This window comes from Talpa occidentalis, unplaced genomic scaffold, assembly GCF_014898055.3.
Source record: "Talpa occidentalis isolate TD23 unplaced genomic scaffold, MPIMG_talOcc4v2.1 talOcc4.2, whole genome shotgun sequence".
NCBI lineage: Eukaryota > Metazoa > Chordata > Mammalia > Eulipotyphla > Talpidae > Talpa > Talpa occidentalis.
Genome location: NW_023602073.1, coordinates 55624367 through 55642372, shown reverse-complemented (window position 1 = coordinate 55642372; position 18006 = coordinate 55624367). Strand labels below are relative to the sequence as shown.

At 39.2% G+C, this 18006-nt stretch overlaps 1 long non-coding RNA gene across 2 annotated transcripts; it reads right to left on the bottom strand.

The window, feature by feature from the left end:
• Positions 1–7499: 7499 nt before the first annotated feature.
• LOC119253283 (uncharacterized) lies at positions 7500–17326 on the bottom strand. 2 transcript variants are annotated; one of them, XR_005127032.2, is made up of 3 exons: positions 17229–17326; positions 10389–10518; positions 7500–7713 (listed from the first exon to the last, which is right to left on the bottom strand). It is a non-coding gene; the product is annotated as an uncharacterized LOC119253283 (long non-coding RNA). The 2 variants fall into 2 exon arrangements; XR_005127033.2 differs by lacking the exon at positions 7500–7713 and adding an exon at positions 8291–8462.
• Positions 17327–18006: the final 680 nt, after the last annotated feature.

The following is an 18006-nucleotide window of genomic DNA, read 5'->3' as shown; positions in this document are numbered from 1 at the left end:
GAGACTTAACCCCTTTGTCACTAGGGAGGCTCCCTCGAAATTGTCTATATTATGAAGAAAAAGACCAAGTTAAAACTCTCAGAGAGCCCATAGTCTAATAGTGGAACCACATGCATCTTTCTTTTTTTTTTTTGAAGAGAAGGAAAATAGTTTAATTTGCCAATAAATTGAGGAGGGCAACAGACTGGTGTCTGAAAGACGACAGTTCTGCTCTTTGGCAGAGGGCAAGGCTATTTATCTAGAGTTACAAGGAGGTAAAGGGGGAGTGGCTGGTTTTGGTGGACACCAGCTTGTTTTCACTACCACCTGTGGTTACTGACTGTGCTTTCCCTCCTGCTTGTTGCTCAGGCAGGTGTCTTCTACATATGGGGGAGGGGGGCAGGGGACTAAAGCTGGGGAAATGCCAGAGTCCTGCCACCAGTAGGGTAGCAGGTGCAGCAAAGGCCTGTGCTGCAGAGGTCAGGAGCTCCTCCTGCCCTAGGTGGAGGGTACTGAAGACCTCCTATGGCCAGGAGGCTTCCTTCCTCAGAAGCTCCATCAGTTCTGCTGAGCAGAAATCCCAATAGCATTCTGAGGGCTGGCAAAACAAACAAACAAAAACCAGATGCATATTTCTATACACGATTACAATATGTATAGAAACACATAGTATGTATGTATACATAGTGTCATGGGTGCCTCAATGAGTGGCAAAATTCACACACAGGCCCCTCCTGGTGTTCCATAGTTGTTGTTTTTTTTCAATTGAGGTAATGTTGGTTTACATTGTTGTTTGTATTTGGAAGTATAGGATGGCTCCCTGCGCTGTTACCATGGTGCTCCCATCACCAAAGTACCATAGTCCATTGTGCTCCCTCCCACTTAGTGCTTGTCCCTCCCTCTCCCCTGCCCTCTCTAAATATCTCAGTTCTACAGTCAGTTTTCAAGAGCTATTTTTTGAGTTTGGCTTTCTCTCTCCTTGTGTGTGGTTTCTCTAGATTCCACATATAAGTGATACCATTTGGTTTTTGTCTTATCCTTATTTATTTTACTTAACATAATCCCTTCCAGTTTCATCCATGTTCCCACATGTTCCCACACTCATGGCATGAGTCTATCGTTTTTGATTGCTGTAGTGTATCTTTTTCGATTATGTTGTAGTATTTTGATTATTATGTAGTATTCCCTTGTGTATCCACACCACATCTCATTGACCCACATGTCTGTTTTGGGCACTTAGGTTGCTTTCATAGTTTGGCTATTATAAATAGCGCTGTGATGAACCTGGGAGGGCAAGTTTCCCTTCAAATTAGTGTATTTGTGTTCTTTGGGTAGATGCCTAGGAGTGAAATTGCTGGGTTTCCATAGTTTTCTATTTATCATGGCACGTAACATATTTTTATGTTTATCTGTTTTTGTATTTCTGTTCCTGCTAAGATAGTGATCATTAGATGGTGATTACATCTAATTGATGATGGTGATGATGAATTTATGCTGGATCTCAGGTGCAGAGTGTTTAGTCAATCATGCTATCATCATTGGCACCTCCTAGTTTTCTCTGTGATTTATTCTCTTCTATTCCCAGTTTCCACTCCCATATCTAACCTCCTATTCAATCCCCTAGGTAAGCATTCTGATGGATTTGATAAATTTCTTTTTATTTTTTTATACCCTATATAATATATACTAGTACTCAGTATATAATATTTTAAATTAACCAAAGTGGTATTTTGTGATAGATTATTTCTGTGCATCTAACCTCTTGATTCCAGTTGTTCCAAAATATTCTACTGTGCGTACCCACTTATCCACATACTCCCTGGGACACCTGGATTGCCTTTGGTTCTCCCAAATTGCAAATATTTCCTGTGCTCCATATGGACCTACATCTCTGGAATGTATATACCCTAGAAAGGGTTTGCAGGGTCATTGAAGATGTAACTCCTTTTCTGACTAAATACTGCCTAACTGCTCGCCAAAATGGCTGCACTAATCTTAATTCCCTCTAGGAGCTCCTGAAATTTTCTGCAGCTCCTCAATCTGCATCAACACCGGTGTTTCTAAGTTTTGCCAATTTCAAGTGATAGAATAATATCATTCTGCTGTTTTAATTTAATGAGCTTCTTAATTACTCACAGTTGGTTCATTTTCTATGTAAGCTGCTTGTTACAAATTGCTGGCTCAAATCCTTTTAAAAATGTGTCTCTGTGCTACTGTCTTTGTTTTATGAAGTTGTAGTAGTCTTTCAGTAGTCATTTGTTGGTTTTAAGCATTACAATCGTTTTCCTCCTAATTAGATTTCTAGCAGCTCCTTCCTAATTCTCTCTTTTAACAGAAATAGGGTTTTGTAATTAGTCCCATTAGTCAATATTTTTATGTTCTGCTTTTGTGATTTAAGAAGTTTTCCTCATGCTGAAGTGTCAAAGATGCTCTCTTACAGTATCTTTTGTAGTTTTAGAATTAACATATAGGTCTTTAATTTATGTAGGATCCATTTGTAGGGTAAATAAAAGGTATCAGACTTTTCTGCCCTCCCGCCATTAGGACTGATGATGGATCCCTGCGGTCCTGAATGCATGCCTGATGGTGGCCACCTGGAGTGGGATGTGGGCATAGGTAGGTGGGTACACCTGGGCTAAGACTGGCCTTATAAGGGTGTCGTTATAGGGACGCCAGCAGAGAACGGAACAGCAGAGGAACAGAGAGCGGAAGAGAACCGCCACCACAGTAACAGAGGCCATGCGGGGGAACCCAGAAAGAGTGAAGAATTGCTGGGGGTTGGGAGGCCTGCCAACCTCCCGGCCCCCCTGGCACCCCTACCTGCCGTGTACCTGGTAAAATGTAAAATAAACGCCTGCAAAAGCCGCCAAGGACTCCAGGACTACTCCTTTACCTGTCTGCATAGAATCATAGAGATCCCGCCCTGTGCCCATCCTGCCCCTAAACCATCTTTGTGTTTGGTATTAAATGGGAATCAAGTTTTATTTTATTTTTAACTGCCTAGTAGACCAGTTTTCCCAAGAAATTCTAAATGGCTCATCTTTTCTCCACAGGTTTGCGGTGCCCCCTTTATATATAAAGTTTCCATTATAGACGAGTCTGCCTCTGAGCTCTGTTTTGTTCCGTTGATCTGCACATCTCTCCTTGTCCCACTCTTACAGTATTTTGATTACGCTACCTTGTATTCGGTAAATACCTGGAAAGATAATTTCTCTCTCAGCTTTTCTTCTTCATTTTTGACATGGCTAATCAAACATACTTACTATTCTTAATAAATTTTAAGTTAAAATTATCAAGTTTCTCAATATTTCTATGTGGAAATTTTATTGGGATCACATACTTTTGGGAGTAATTGACATCTTAATATTAAATCACTCCATCCTGAAGCATGTAATCTTTTTTGATTTATTCAGAATTTTACTTATGCCTTTCAATCACATTTTAAATGACATTTTACGATTGTAGTATCATACAGAATAGTCTCATTGCCCTAAAAATCCTCTGCGCTCTGCCTTTCACCCTCTCCTCCTCCCCAACCCTTGGCAATCCCAGAATGTCATATAGTAGGAATTATCTAGTACTTAGCCTTTGCAGATTGATGTCTCTCACATAGGAGCAAAGTTTCCTACATTACTTTTTTTTTTTTTTTTTTTGGATTTATTTATTTATGCATACAAGAGCTGGGGTACAGGCCAGAGGTATGGGGGCTGAGAAGACTCACCAGAGACAGAGTAAGGAACAGAACAGGCAGACTGACTGAAATACACTGCTGAGGGGAGCAGCGGGCAAGACAGGAGAGGTCTGTGGTGCCATGTGGGTAGCTCCCTGGCTGCCGGGGGATTGAACTCGAACTTGTGCTGCAGAGACTGTGGATAGCTTCACGGTGCTGTGCTTAACCTCTTGGGCCACCAGGGAGGCCCCCTGTCTTTTTGTGGCTTGATAGCTTATTACTTTTTGTGCTGAATAATATTCTATTGCCTGATATACCACAGTTCACTCATCCATTCACCTATTAAAGGACAAAACTTGGGTGCTTCCATCTTTTGTCAATAAAGTTCTTATAAATATCAGCATGCAGGGGTTGTGGGCATAGGTTTTCAATTCCTTTGAATAAATACCAACTAGCATGATTGTTGGCTCATTTGGTAAGAGTATGTTTAGTTTTGTGAGAAACTGTTTTCCAAAGTGTCTGCACTGTTTTACCTTCCCACTAGCTATGAATGAGACCTCCTATTGCTCCCCAGCCTCACAAGCATTTAGTGTGGTCAGTGTTTTGATTTTTGTCCACTCTCATACATGTGTAGTGGTGTCTCATTGTTATTTTAATTTGCAATTCTCCAATGACATGTGACATTGAACATCTTTTCACATGCTTATCTGCCATCTGTGCTTCTTCTCTGGTGAAGTGAGTGTCCAGGTCTTTTGCCTGTTTTTAAATTGGGTTGTTTATTTCTTTTCTCTTGAGATTTGAGATTTATCCAATAGTTTGTATAATTCTTTTTATCGGATGTGTCTCTTGGAAATATTTTCTCAGTCTGTGGTTTGTCTTCTCATTCCTTGAAGTTGTTTTTCTCAAAGCAGAAATCTGTTAATGAGTTCACCTTATTAATTAGTTGATTCATGGATCATACCTTTGGTGTTGTACCTCTCATTTGAGATTACCATTCATTTTTGTCAGTAGTTCAGACATATGTAGGTAATTGTTGATGGCATGGGAAACCATGATATTTTCCAAGGGGACTGTTTAGAATGAAGGCAACCCTAGAGAATGCCAGACTTTAAGAGGAGGTATAGAAACTAGGATGAAGAGATGAGGCAATGGTCTTGGGTGCAAACTTTAGGGGCACAAAAAAATTCCAAGATCAATTATATTTTAATAACCAATTTTAGGGTCTCCCTGGTGGCACAGGGGGTTAAGCACTACACTATGAAGCTATCCACAGCCTCTGCAGCATAAGTTCCATTCCCCACCGGCCAGGAAGCAATTCACATAGTGCAGCAGACCTCTCCTGACTCGCCCGCTTCTCCCCTCAGCAGTGTGTTTCAGTCAATCTGCCTGTTCTGTTCCCCGCTCTGTCTCTGGTGAATCCTTTTACCCCCCGCACCTCTGGCCTGTACCCCAGTTCTTGTATGCATAAAAAAATCTTTTTTAAAAAAGTCAATAATAAAAGACAAATAACCCAATTTAGAAATGGGCAAAGATCTGAATAGCTATTGCCGTGTAACACATTTAAAAAAATTAATAACCTATATAAAAATCAAAAATAATACAAAAATTATAATTAAAATACTAAATGAAGTACTCAAAGAAAACGGAGAGAAGAAAGAGCAGCAGAAGAATTAGGAGAAATTATTGTAAGTCAAGGGAGTCAAGACTTTCAGGAAGGAAGAAGCACTGAGTAAAGTTGTCAGGTGGTCAGCTGAAAAATATACACTGGTTTTGGAATCCCTTCAGAGTGCAACCAATTGTCCTTTTATTGACATCATCCTGGAGTTGAGCGTCTTCTCTGGCCCCAATAATGAGCACCTCCACTTCTCAGGAGAGTGCATGACTTGGAGCACGCGCATTGACCCTAAAATCAGCTGGAGGTTGTGGGGAAATTTTACCACCTTGGAATACTCCTTGGTTCCTCATGTTGTTAACCTAGAAGACTAGGACATTCGCAGAGAAAAACCTGTCTCTGGCCCACAGAGAGCAGGGAAAGGAGGGATCGGGTATAGAAGGTCTGGGGCAGGGTGGACATGAGCTGCGGGTCCTGAACCCAAGGATGACAGTAACTGTGTGTGTCTTGCTGCAGGTAACAAAATCTCAGGCAACGAAGAGAACTTAGAAAAGAGCTGGGTTCCACCTGCTCTACAAACTCCACTCTCATCTTACTTCCTCTTCGGTCCCCTTCAAGTCCTCTCTTTTTTGTCACCTACATCACCTTTCCCTTAGCAAAGCTCCCAACATGTAAAAGATAACTATTAAATTTCAAAATTTTTGTAGCATTGATGTGGTGACAGCTTCATCCCTGGGTTCTTCATTCTCTGGTCTTCCTGTCCTTCTTGAGATATCCTTCAGACCGATGAGTTTGTCAGTATATCAGAGCTGGGAATCTCTTTAGTTCTTGCTGAAAGTCTCAGGTCAGGTCACATATGTGCAATATTTTATGAAGGCTTATTTTCTTTCTTTTTTTGCAGTACCTGAAGCCTGAATTTATTAATTTTTTAATTTTAATTTTTTATTTTATATATTTTTTACATCATTTTTCATTTTTGCACAATATATGCCATTTTCAACTTGGTTATAATCCCCATAAAATTTCCACCCCCCTTATTTTGATCCTAATTCCTCCCCACCTCCATAGTGTGTCTCTGGTTTATAGTTACTTGTTGATTTTGATTTTTACTTTATTATAATTAGTCTGTTTCCTGGTCCCTTATTTAGGTTATCCAAATTCCTGCTATGAGTGAGACCATCTGGTATTTTTCTTTTTATTTCTGGCTTATTTCCCTGAGCATGATCCCTTCCAGCACCATCCATGTTGTTGCAAATTGCATGAGTTTATCTTTTTTGATTGATATTTTTGAGTAATATTCTATTGTGTATATGTACCACATCTTCTTGGTCCAGTCATCTATTTCTGGGCATTTGGGTTGTGAAAGCTTATTTTCAAGATGGATTCTAGGTATAGATACTGAAGGTTCTGACACCACCTGGACAGTAGGATCTGAGAAAATTAACTCATTCCAGGGTTCTTCCCTAAATACAGAGTAGGGAGGGATGGGGTGAGAATATTGAAGGAAATTTGCCATGGATGGAGCTGTGGTTGTGTATGATTTGAACACTGCAGTGGTTGGAGTCTCTGAGTGGTTGGAGTCTCTGAGGGGAAAGATCTGGTCTGTGTGAAGAGAGATTTCAGACAGATCTGGATCCCAAGATTTTTTTTTTTAATTTTTTATTTTTTTACATCATTTTTCAGTTTTGCACAATGTATGCATTCTCATCTAGGTTACAGTCCCTATACAATTCCCACCACCCTTGTTTTGTGGCTCCCAAGATCTTATTAAAGCACTCATATCCCCTGAGACTCCTTCCCAAGGTTGGTTACAATTCCCTTAACCTTAGTGACTTTGCATGGGATTTTTTTTTCATGTGATAAGAAAGAAAATCCATCTTCATTCATTCCAATTTGTACCTGTTATAATCACTCCATGTGAGAGCTAAAATTATCATCAGGAAAACTTTTAATCAGGGATTTGAGAAGAACAGTTTTAATCAGGGAGGAAAGCATATCATTTGAGCAAGGACTTTAGTCCTTTATGAAAGTTCTCTAGATGTTAAAATGAAAACAGCGTGAGATGGCAAGTGTACAGATAAATACAAAATTTAATTTATCTTTTTCCTTAATTTTTAAAATAAAAAATAATGTTTAAAACAAATATATATTTGGGGATTTATAACATACCTAGAAGTAAAATATGTGACAATATTACAAAGAATTGGAGAGGAAATACCATGTTGTAAGTTTCTTATATATGTAAAGAGGAGTGATGCTTTATTGTTTGAAGGTAGAATGTATTAAAGAGGAATACTTTGAATATCACAGCAATCAGTCAAAAATAAGTATATAGATAAAAGTTTGAGACTTCAGGCAGATCTGGATACCGGTGTCTTGCCAATGGAGAATATAAAATGAATTTCTAAACATAATTTATTTAAGATATAAAGATGCAATAAAGGACAAAACCCTGATGGAACAAAGAGAAAAAAATCATAAAATGGAAGACTTAAAACATATCAATAACTGAATTAAATGTATATAGTCTAAACACTCCAATTAAAAGGCAAAAATTATGGAATACATAAAAGTGCAAGGCAACTATATGCTGTCTACATGATACCCACTTTATTTTTAAATGTCTGATTAGTTTTTATTGAGGTAACATTGGTTTACAACACTGTATAAGTTTTAGTGTAACTTTTCACACCTCTTAGCGTGTATGATACCATACCATGGCCACCAGCAAAGTTCTAATTACCATCCTACTGTCCCTCTCCCTCCGTCCATCCCACACCATGTGAGATACCTACTTTAATTTAAAGACAAAGATAGATAAAAAAGAGAAAAGGATGGGGAAGAAATCTAACTGTGGCAAAACTGGTGGCTATATAAAATTAGATACATAGGACTTCAAAACAAGGAATATAATCAATATAATGTTAGTTCATAATGATAAATGGATCATATCAGCAAAAATATAGAACAATTCTTACTTAAGACTTAGCAATTCTTTTTTTTTTATAAAGATTTATTTTTTATGCATATAAGAACTGGGGTACAGAACAGAGGTGTGGTGGGTGAGACAGGAGAGGTCTGCTGCGCCATGTGGGTAGCTCCCTGGCCGGGGATCAAACTCGTGCTGTAGTGGCTGCTGATAGCTTCATAGTTCTGTGCTTAACCACTTGTGCCACCAGGGAGGCCCAAGACTTAGCAATTCTTGATCCAATAAAAAATTTTATGGTTCATGTAAAAAAAAAAAAAAGCCAAAATAGATAAACAGTGATAATGGAATATATTTCAGCACTTCTCTCAGTAATTGATAGAACAATTAGACAGAAAAAAAAAATCAGTGAGCATAGAGAAGACATTGAATAACAGTGTGAACCAACTAACTTGACCTAACTGACATCTATAGAATACTCTACCTAAAACAGCAAAATTGATACTGTTTTCAAGTACACATAGAATATTCCACTTGATAGAAGATGTACTAGTTCACAAACATGTCTCAATAAACTTAGAAGAGTTGAATTCATGTAGAATACACTCTCAGACTACAACAGAATTAAATTAGAAACCATTAACAAAAAAATCTGGAAAATCTCACATGCTTGGAGAATAACACACTACTCAATAGCACTGGAATTGAAGAAGAGTCACAGGGATATTTTGAACTGAATGAATATGTAAGCACACAATTGAAATCTGTGTGGTGCAGTAATTAAGATGATGACCTATAGCTTTAAATACATTGGAAAAGAACTCTAGGTCAATGATCTCAACCGTAAGAATCTAGAAAAAAGAGGCCTCTCTTGTGGTGCAGGGGTTGAAGTCTCAGCACTACCAAGCTATTGCTTGCCACTTGGCCTGAGCTCAATGCTCACCTCAGCAGTGCATTTCAGGAGATCTGCCTGTTCTGTTCTCTACTCTGTCTCTGGTGAATCTTCTCACCCCACTGCACCGCTGGCCTACACCCCAGTTTTTGTATGCATAAATAAATAAAATCTTTTAAAAAAGTATATAGAAAAAGGAAATTAAACCCAAGATTAGTAATGAGAGTGGGGGTCATGGCTCTGGAACATGGATAAATAGAGAAAATCAATGCACCACATACTGGTTCTTCAAAACACTCAAAACATTGAAAAACCTCTTGCTAAATGGACCAAGGAAAAGAGAGACCAACCTAATAACGGTATTAGTAATGTAAGTGGGTATATCACAACAGGTGTGAGACATTAAAAAGATAGTAAAGGGTAATTATGAACATTTTTATCCCAATAAATTGGCCAACTAATATGAAATAGAAACATATCTTGAAGGACACAAATTAACAAAACTGACTCAAAAGCAAACTTGAGTCAATTAAAGAATTTAAGTTTGTGAATTGAAAAACTTCTCACAGAATATTCAAAGTCCACTGATGGCTTCACTGATGAATTCTATCAAACATTTAAGGAAAAAATACCTTTCTACACAGACTAATCAGTCTAATCAGAACATGAGGCTTAGAGTGGGAATAATCAGAGTTAGAAAAGTTCTTTGAAAAAAAGATGAAAGCAGAAATTAAAAATATAGAAGTTTTCAGAGACAAAGCTGAAAAAAATCTCTCATAATTTAGAACAAAGAAGAGATAAGAAAATCAGAGAACTAATCCAGAAGGTCCAGACTACAAATATTGATGTGTCCAAGAATAAAAGCCAGAGAAGAGGGGAATTATCAAAGATATCATCCAAGAGAACTGTCCAAACTGAATGACATAGGATTTCAGATTGAAATGGTCCATCAACAATGAAAATTAAAAAAAAAGGCCTACACAGGTACCCAATCATGAAATTCCAGTCTACTTAGAAAGAAAGGTGTCCAAAGAAGTGGAGATGTATTTCACCAAAATTAGGAAGTAATCTAAGAAAGAGAAATTCATGGGATCAAGAAGACAGAAGATCCAACACTGGAAAGCAGGAAAGAGAATTCACACAGTGCAGATTTCACTTCAAAAAGAAAACAGAGGTAGTCAATGTCAACCCCAATTCCTCAACTTCCCCTGTATCAGTTACTTTTGCCATGTTGTCTTTTAGTTTTTCCCAAAAGATGTAGAATATATCTTCTACCTCTTTACTTGGGCTTGGCTCAGCCATGACTTACTTGTGTCAGTGGATGTGGGAGGAAGTGACATGGTGCCTGGTCCAGAATTAGGCTTTAAGCAGGATCACGAGTTTCCACTTGCCTTCCTGCACCTCTGCCATCACCAGGAGAACTTGTTCTGGCTTGTCCACTGCAAGGACAGATACAGGACAGATATAATGCAGTTTTGAGCTCACCAGCCAAGCCATAGCCAACCCACAGAAATGTGAAAAAATAAAGGTTTATTGTTTGTGTCACTGAGGTTTTGGGAATCTTTGTTATGCAGCAATAACTGAGTGAGAGAACAATTGTGCAGCTGTCCCAGGTGGGAGCAGCTAGTCAGGGAACATGATGGGTGTCTCAGAAAAGAAAATGAAACTACAGGCTTACTGATGTCAGAGGAGATTTAGAATTCTGATAGAGATTTAAGAATGAAGTACAGAGGGAAAAGAGAAACAATGGCAAGGAAATATTAGATAATTTATTAACTCAATTTAAAATGTGGAAGGGGATCTAGATGTGTTGTCTCCAAATATGTCACAGTGGTGTAAGGATTATTTTGAGCTGAAGATAAATGAGAATCAACTGATTCAAGGAAAAGTTCTTCTCTACCTTTCCCTACCTGCCTAAGCAAGGCACACATTCCCTGCCCTCTGTGAAGGTGCCTCCTGCCTGGGAGAAGGTGAGGCCATTCTGAGAGGAGTTTGCATGAATAGACTTTGCTAAAATAACCTTTATTTTCTGTTAGTTCCCCTTATATGTCCCAGGCAGCTCCCTGTGGTTTATCACTGCTTGAAGTCCAACCCCCATTTTCTTTGATAAAATGGTATATAAGCTATTTCTTTGAGTACCACTCCTTTTCTGTGAACAATACATATGTAAATATCAATAGAAATTGATGCTTTTTTTCTTGGTAATAATCTTTTGTTAGTTTAATTCACAGGTTTCCAGTCATTAAACTTAAGAGCAAAAAGAAAAGTTGTTCCTGACAGATATAAAAGAAATGTAATCGTGATAATCTGTCAGGGTCAACATTGGAAAATATTTATGTAACCATAATATTGTTACCAAATCCAGCTACCTCAGTGGTGGGAGCCGGCAGCCCCCCAAGGAAAAAGAAAGAAGAGGAAGACTCTGGTCTTGGCCTCTGAAGAAAAAGGAAAAGAAGCATCCAGCAGCTGCCCTCTGAGGAAGGAAGAGAAGCCCTCCGAGGAAGGAAGAAAGACTTTGTCACGGACTGGGCCTCGGTCCTGTCTCTGACATCGACTGGAAGGAGCACCAAAGGCCCTGGGCCTGGTGTCTCAAAGAGCTGTTGTTGTTGGGGTAACCCAACCGCTCACAAAGAGCCATTAACACAGGGTGTCTCTGACACCACCTCTGCGTGACAGTAGTGAAAATCCCTACTGGCCAGTGCTGTCTAGCACCCCTGGTGACCGGTGGTGACCATCGCTGACACTGTCTGGGTGAGGCAGCAGCCACTTGTGGATACAGTAAGGACTTTGTTTCCCCTGTTTGTAAAGTAAACCCCATGGTTGTTCCTGGAGTCTGAGGTCTCTTGCAATTGTGTGCAAGTGAACCCACAGACAGTGCCCTGTCCTCTTATCAGGCACTGTCCTTCATTAGGCTACAGCCCACAGGCCCCTGTTGCGTGGGTATTGTATTGCCATAGCCCTTGGGTTTGGTTTTTGGCCTTTTGGGGCTTTTTGTTGGCTCTCTGGTCTCAGAGCCCAGGCAGGTGGGTGGCTGTTCCAACCTTCCCTCCAACCTCCTGCCACCTCAGCAGTGGGAGCCAGCAGGAGTAGTGGTGATCTTTCAACCCGCTACTCCACCACGAGTTGGTTGTGGCAGTTGCTCCTCAGGGCTCAGTAACTGCCTTTTTGTCAGTTATGGCAGTTGCTCCTCAAAGCAACTGTAACAGTGGACCAATCAGATTGTGAGCTGGGAGCTGATTGGTGCTAAATGGTCCAATCAGACTTTTGTTACCAGGACCCAGCCTCTCACCATGAGTCACTACAAGTCACACAAGTACACCCCAAGCGCACTTCCTGGATTGTGGAATGGACCAATCAGGTGCTATGGGCTGATTGATAAATGATCCAATCAGCCACAGGATTGAAAAATGGTCCAATCAGACTTGTGGGTGAGACACCCAGAAAGAGGATATAAGTCAGGGTCAGAAGGGAGCTGAAGGAGAGGCAACGCACGCCCCCAGTGAAAGAGATGATGCTAGCTAGACCCTGGAGAAGGGAGCCAACGCCAGCCCTGGAAGAGGAGGAAGATGACATCAGCCCAGAGACGCTGCCGCTAGCCCCTGAAAAAAAGAAGATGGTTCCAGCCTCCAAAGAAAGAAGAAAGGAAGCATCAAGCAGCCAACCTCTGAGGAGGGGAGAGAAGCCGAAGGACTCTGTCACAGACTGAGCCCTGGTCCTGTCTCTGACATTGCCTGGAAGGAGCACCAAAGGCCCTGGGCCTAGTGTCTCAGAGAGATGTTTGTTGTTGGTGTAACCCAGCAACTCACAAAGAGCTGTGAACACTGGTTCTCTGCACCGCCTTTGCGGGACCAGTGGTGTCCATCACTACTGGCTAGTTCTGCCCAGCATTCCTGGTGACTGGTGGCGACCATCACTGATGGTACTTGGGTGAGACAGCTGCCACTTGTGGATACAGTAAGCTCTTTGTTTCCCCTGTTTGTAAAATAAACCCCATGGTTGTTGTTCCTGGAGCCTAAGGTCTCTAGCAATCGTGTGGGTGGGTGAGAACCCACAGACAGTGACCTGTCCTCTTATTGGGCACTGTCCTTTGCTAGGCTACAGCCCAGTAGGCCCCTATTGTGGGTGTCGTATTGCCATAGCCCTTGGTTTTTGACCTTTGGGCTTTTTGGGGCTTTTTGTGGCTCTCTGATCTCAGAGCCTGGGCAGGTGGGTGGCCGTTCCATTCTTCCATCCTGCCTCTGGCCTTGTTGCCCTTTTGTGGTCCTCTCCGCCCCTGCTTCAGTATGACAGAGATCACAGAACTAGTTGACAAAGCCGCTAAAACAATTACTATACCTATGTACATGTAATTAAAGGGAAACATGAACACAATGAAGAGAGAAATGGAAGATATATAAAAAGAACCAAAAGCAGAATGGAACTGCTATACTTAAATCCATAGATCAAGTAGTTTACGGACTCCAACCTGGATAAAAAGAAAATGATATATATATATAATTATACACTATATTATATATATGATATATATATATAATTATACACTATATTATATGTATATAATTATATACTATGATCAGGTGGGATTTATCATAAGGATTCAAGCATGGTTAGGTGGGTAAGTATACATAAATTAATGTAACATCATCAACAAAAGTAAAGATAAAAATTATGATATCAATAGATGCAGAGAAAGTATTTGAAAAATTCAGCATCCATTTTTGATAAAAACTCTAGACAAGATGGGAATAGAAGAAATTTACCTCAATATGGTAAAGGCCATATATTATAAACCAATAGCGAGCATAACACTCTATGGTGAAAAATGGAAAGCTTTCTCATTAAGTCTGAAAACAAGACAATGATGTCCATTGTCACCACTTACGTTTAACTTAGTACTCTGGCTTTGGTTAGAGTTATTAGACAAACACAGGAAATAAGGGGAATCCAATGCAGAAAAGAAGATGTGAAACTACCACTATTTGCAGATGTTATGATATTTTATATAGAGAAAGTCCTAGCGATGCCATCAAAAAGTTATTAGGAATAATTAAATGGATACAGCAAAGTGGCAGGTTACAAAATCAATATACAAAAATCCATAGCCTTGTTATATACCAATAATGAACAAGAAGCAAAAGAAATTTAAAAAGTAACTCCAATTATAATTGCTTTAAAAAGAATACCTCAGAATCAACCTAATAAAGGAGGTAATAGATCTATACAGCAAGAACATAAGATAGAACTAGAGGACTTCGATAGCATCATAAGGAGATAGGAGGATATCCCATGCTCATGGATGGAAAGAATCAACATAATCAAAATGACTATCCTTGCCTATATGATTTACAAATTTAACGCAATCCCCATAGAAATACCAGCAATAGTTTTCAAAGAAACTGAAAAAAATATTAATATTTCTATGGGACCACAAACGGTCTTGAATTGCAAAGACAACTCTGAGGAAAAAAAAAAAAAGAGAAAAGTGGAGGTATCATGTTACCCAATTTCAAACTTTACTGGGAAGCAATAGTATTAAAATAATATGGTACTGGCACAAAAATAAATACATAAATCAAATGCCCAGAAATAAATCCACATATATGCCATACCTCATTTATGATCAAGCAGCTATGACTATAAAATGGGAAGAAGGCAGTCTCTAATAAATGATGTTGGGAAAATTGGAAAGCCACATATAGAAGAATGAAGTTGAGTTACTTGCTAATACTGTACACAAAAATAAACACCAAATAGATAAAAGATTTAGATATAAGAGTAGCAACAATAAAATACATAGAAGAAACTTTGGTGATACAGTGCAGGATATTAGCAATAAAGATATTTTTGGCGACTCCATCCCTATGGCGGGGAAATAAAAAAAAAAAATTGTGATTAACTCAAGTTAAAAAGCTTCTATAGAGTGGAAGAAAATACAAGATGATTAAATAGACATCCTATTGAACGGTAGAAAATATTCACACAATATATAATTGAATAGGGATTAATAACCTAGATATATTAAAAAAAACTCATACAAGTCAATAATAAAAGAAACAATCCAATTAGTAAATGGGCAGCAGATATGAACAGACAATGTATCAAAGAGGATATTCAGAAGGTCAAAAGACATATGAAAAAGTGTTCATTTTCATTTCTAATAAGAGAGATGCAGATTAAAATTACAATGAGATGCCAATTCATACCTGTGAGAATGGCACATATTAAAGACCCCAACAGTGTTAGAGAGTATACAGAGAAAATGAAAACATAGTATACTATTGGTGGGAATGTAAGCTGGTATAGCCATTGTGGGAAAAAATCTGAATTTACCTTAAAAAACTAAAAATGGAAATACCATATGATCCAGCAATCCCACTCTTGGGCACACATTCACACAATATGAAGCCATCAACACAAAAGCCCATATGTTCCATAGTGTTCACAACAGTATTACTTACAATAGATAGGACATGGAAGCAACTTAAATGTCCATTGATGGGTGATTAGATCAGAAGAATGTGGTATATACCAAATTTTAGACAGAAAAATGGAAAAATTTCAAGATAGACCTAAACTAACGATATCAATAACTACATTAAAATTAAGTGGTCCAAATATTCCAACTAAAAGAAAGATACTTTAGACTGGGCAGTAAAGCAAGATTCAGTTATGTATAAGAAGCTCAGTTTAAAAGGATTAAAAAGATGTGATATATTTACACAATGGAATATTGCTCAGTGATCAAAAAAGACAAACGCATGCCGTTTGCTGCAACATGGATGGCGCTGGAAAGGATTATGCTGGGTGAAATAAGTCACAGGGAAAGGATAAATGTCAATGGTTTATATGTAGAATAAGAGAAATCAAACAAAAGATCAAGAAACAGTTAAGATTAGCAAGCTGACCGCAGATCTGAGGCATACAGGACAGAAGGGGGAACGAGGGGAGTCAAAACAGGGGAGGGAGGAACACAAAAGAATATGGTAATGATTCACTGGGTGATATGATAGCGGGAGAACTATGGGGACAACAACAATGTAAGAAAAAAGAAAAAGAAAACCCAAAACTGACATAAACCCAGACTAGAAAAAAAAAGTAAAAAACAGTAAAATTTAATGGATAGAAAAATATATACCACGCAAATACGAATCACAAAAAAAGCTGGAATGGCCACATTAATTGTAGTCTTGAGAAAGGAAGATTCGCAGGATAAAGAAGGGCGTCTCACGGTGATAGCTTAATTCATCTAGAAGATAACAACAGGAAACGTGTACACACTGAACAGCAGAAATGCACGGAGCAAAAACTGACCAGAGTTAAAGGAAAATCGTTTAAGCCACAATTGTGACATTAGTAATTCTCTTTCCATAATTGACAGAAGAGACAGAAAAGCAGTATTCAGATGACCTGAACATTATCAATTGTTTTGACCCAACTGACTCTTATAAAAGGATACCTCCCTCCCAGCAGAATACACATTCTTCTAAAGTGCATAACAGATAGTCACAAAATGCTGAGTCATACGAAGTCCAAATTAATTTAAAAGATTGAATCCTACAGAGTACAGCAAGTCCTCAAATAAGGTTGTTTTGCTCAACATTGTTTGTTATAACATTGATGAGTAAAAAAAAAAAAAAAAATTCCAGGCTGGCACTGAACTAAATGGAAGCCCTGCTTTGTACATCGTTTTGCTATAGCCACAGTTCCAAGAACTCACTGGGTCATGTTAGTGAGGACTTACTGTGTGTTCTCTGACCACGGTTGAATTAAATGAGAAACCAACAATAGAAATAATATCTGAAAAATCCCAAATATTTGAAAATTAAACAACATACCACCAAATAACCTGTGGACCAAAAAGGGAAATTAGAAATATTTTGAACTGAATGCAAAAGAAGACAAAATTGCATACAAATTGGTGAAATGTAACTAAATCAGTACTCAGGGGAATTTTTTACAGCTATAAATGCTTTAACTGAAAAAGAAAAAAAAAAAAACCCACAAAGTAAACCCAGAGTGAGTAGAAAAAAGGAAAAATAGATAAGAGCAGAAATCACCGAAATAGAGAATGGAAAGTAGAGGAAATCCATGAAACCAAAACCTGGTTTAATGAAAAATTCAAACATTCATAAACTTCTAGCTAAATTACCCAGATCAAGAATGAAGGAGTCTTCATTTTAAAATCCATGGATATTTAAAAGGATAATAAGGAAACATCAGAACAAGGCTAAGTAGGAAAGGCCAGGCGTGTCGCCCACCGAGGTAACAATTGGACTGGCAGAACCTGTCTGTGAGACTATTCTGGAACTCTGAAGTTATCTCAGGCTTGTGGGTTCCATGCTGCAGCCTCCTCTAGTGGGAGAGGCGCCCAGGGAACTAACAGCCATGCCCCCCTGCTTTAATCCTTCACTTTGAATTTAAATGTCCTGCTTTTATGAGGATATGTAGAAAGGCACAGAACAGCAAAAACCTGAGAAGCTCTTTAAGTTTACGCCTTGGGCTGATGCTGGCCACAGAGACAACTTTGGAAACAAACAACAGCAAGACTAAGAAAAACTGGAAGGACGGATGCAGAACATGAGAAGCACATAACCCCGAAGAAGCTGCTGTCTCAGCTCTAGCCCTAAATACTGGGGCACTTTGCTGAGGGTCGAAGAGAGAATGGAGATTTCAGGAGCAAGGGGGTGGTGGTAGACAGGGTCTGGTCTCCCCTCTGTCCCTGCAGTGTGGCCTGAATAACTTGGTTCACCTGGTGGGTTCTGCTTCCCTCCCAGCTCACCTGCTCCTGCACAGCGGGTGGTGGAGGACAAGGGAAGGGGTGGGGCAGGCCTCAGGGGCACCACAAGAGCCTCAGTCTGCAGTGTCCTGGCTAAGGCAACATCCCACTAGTTGGCTCAGACGCCCTGACCTGCCTCCTGTGCTGGTGC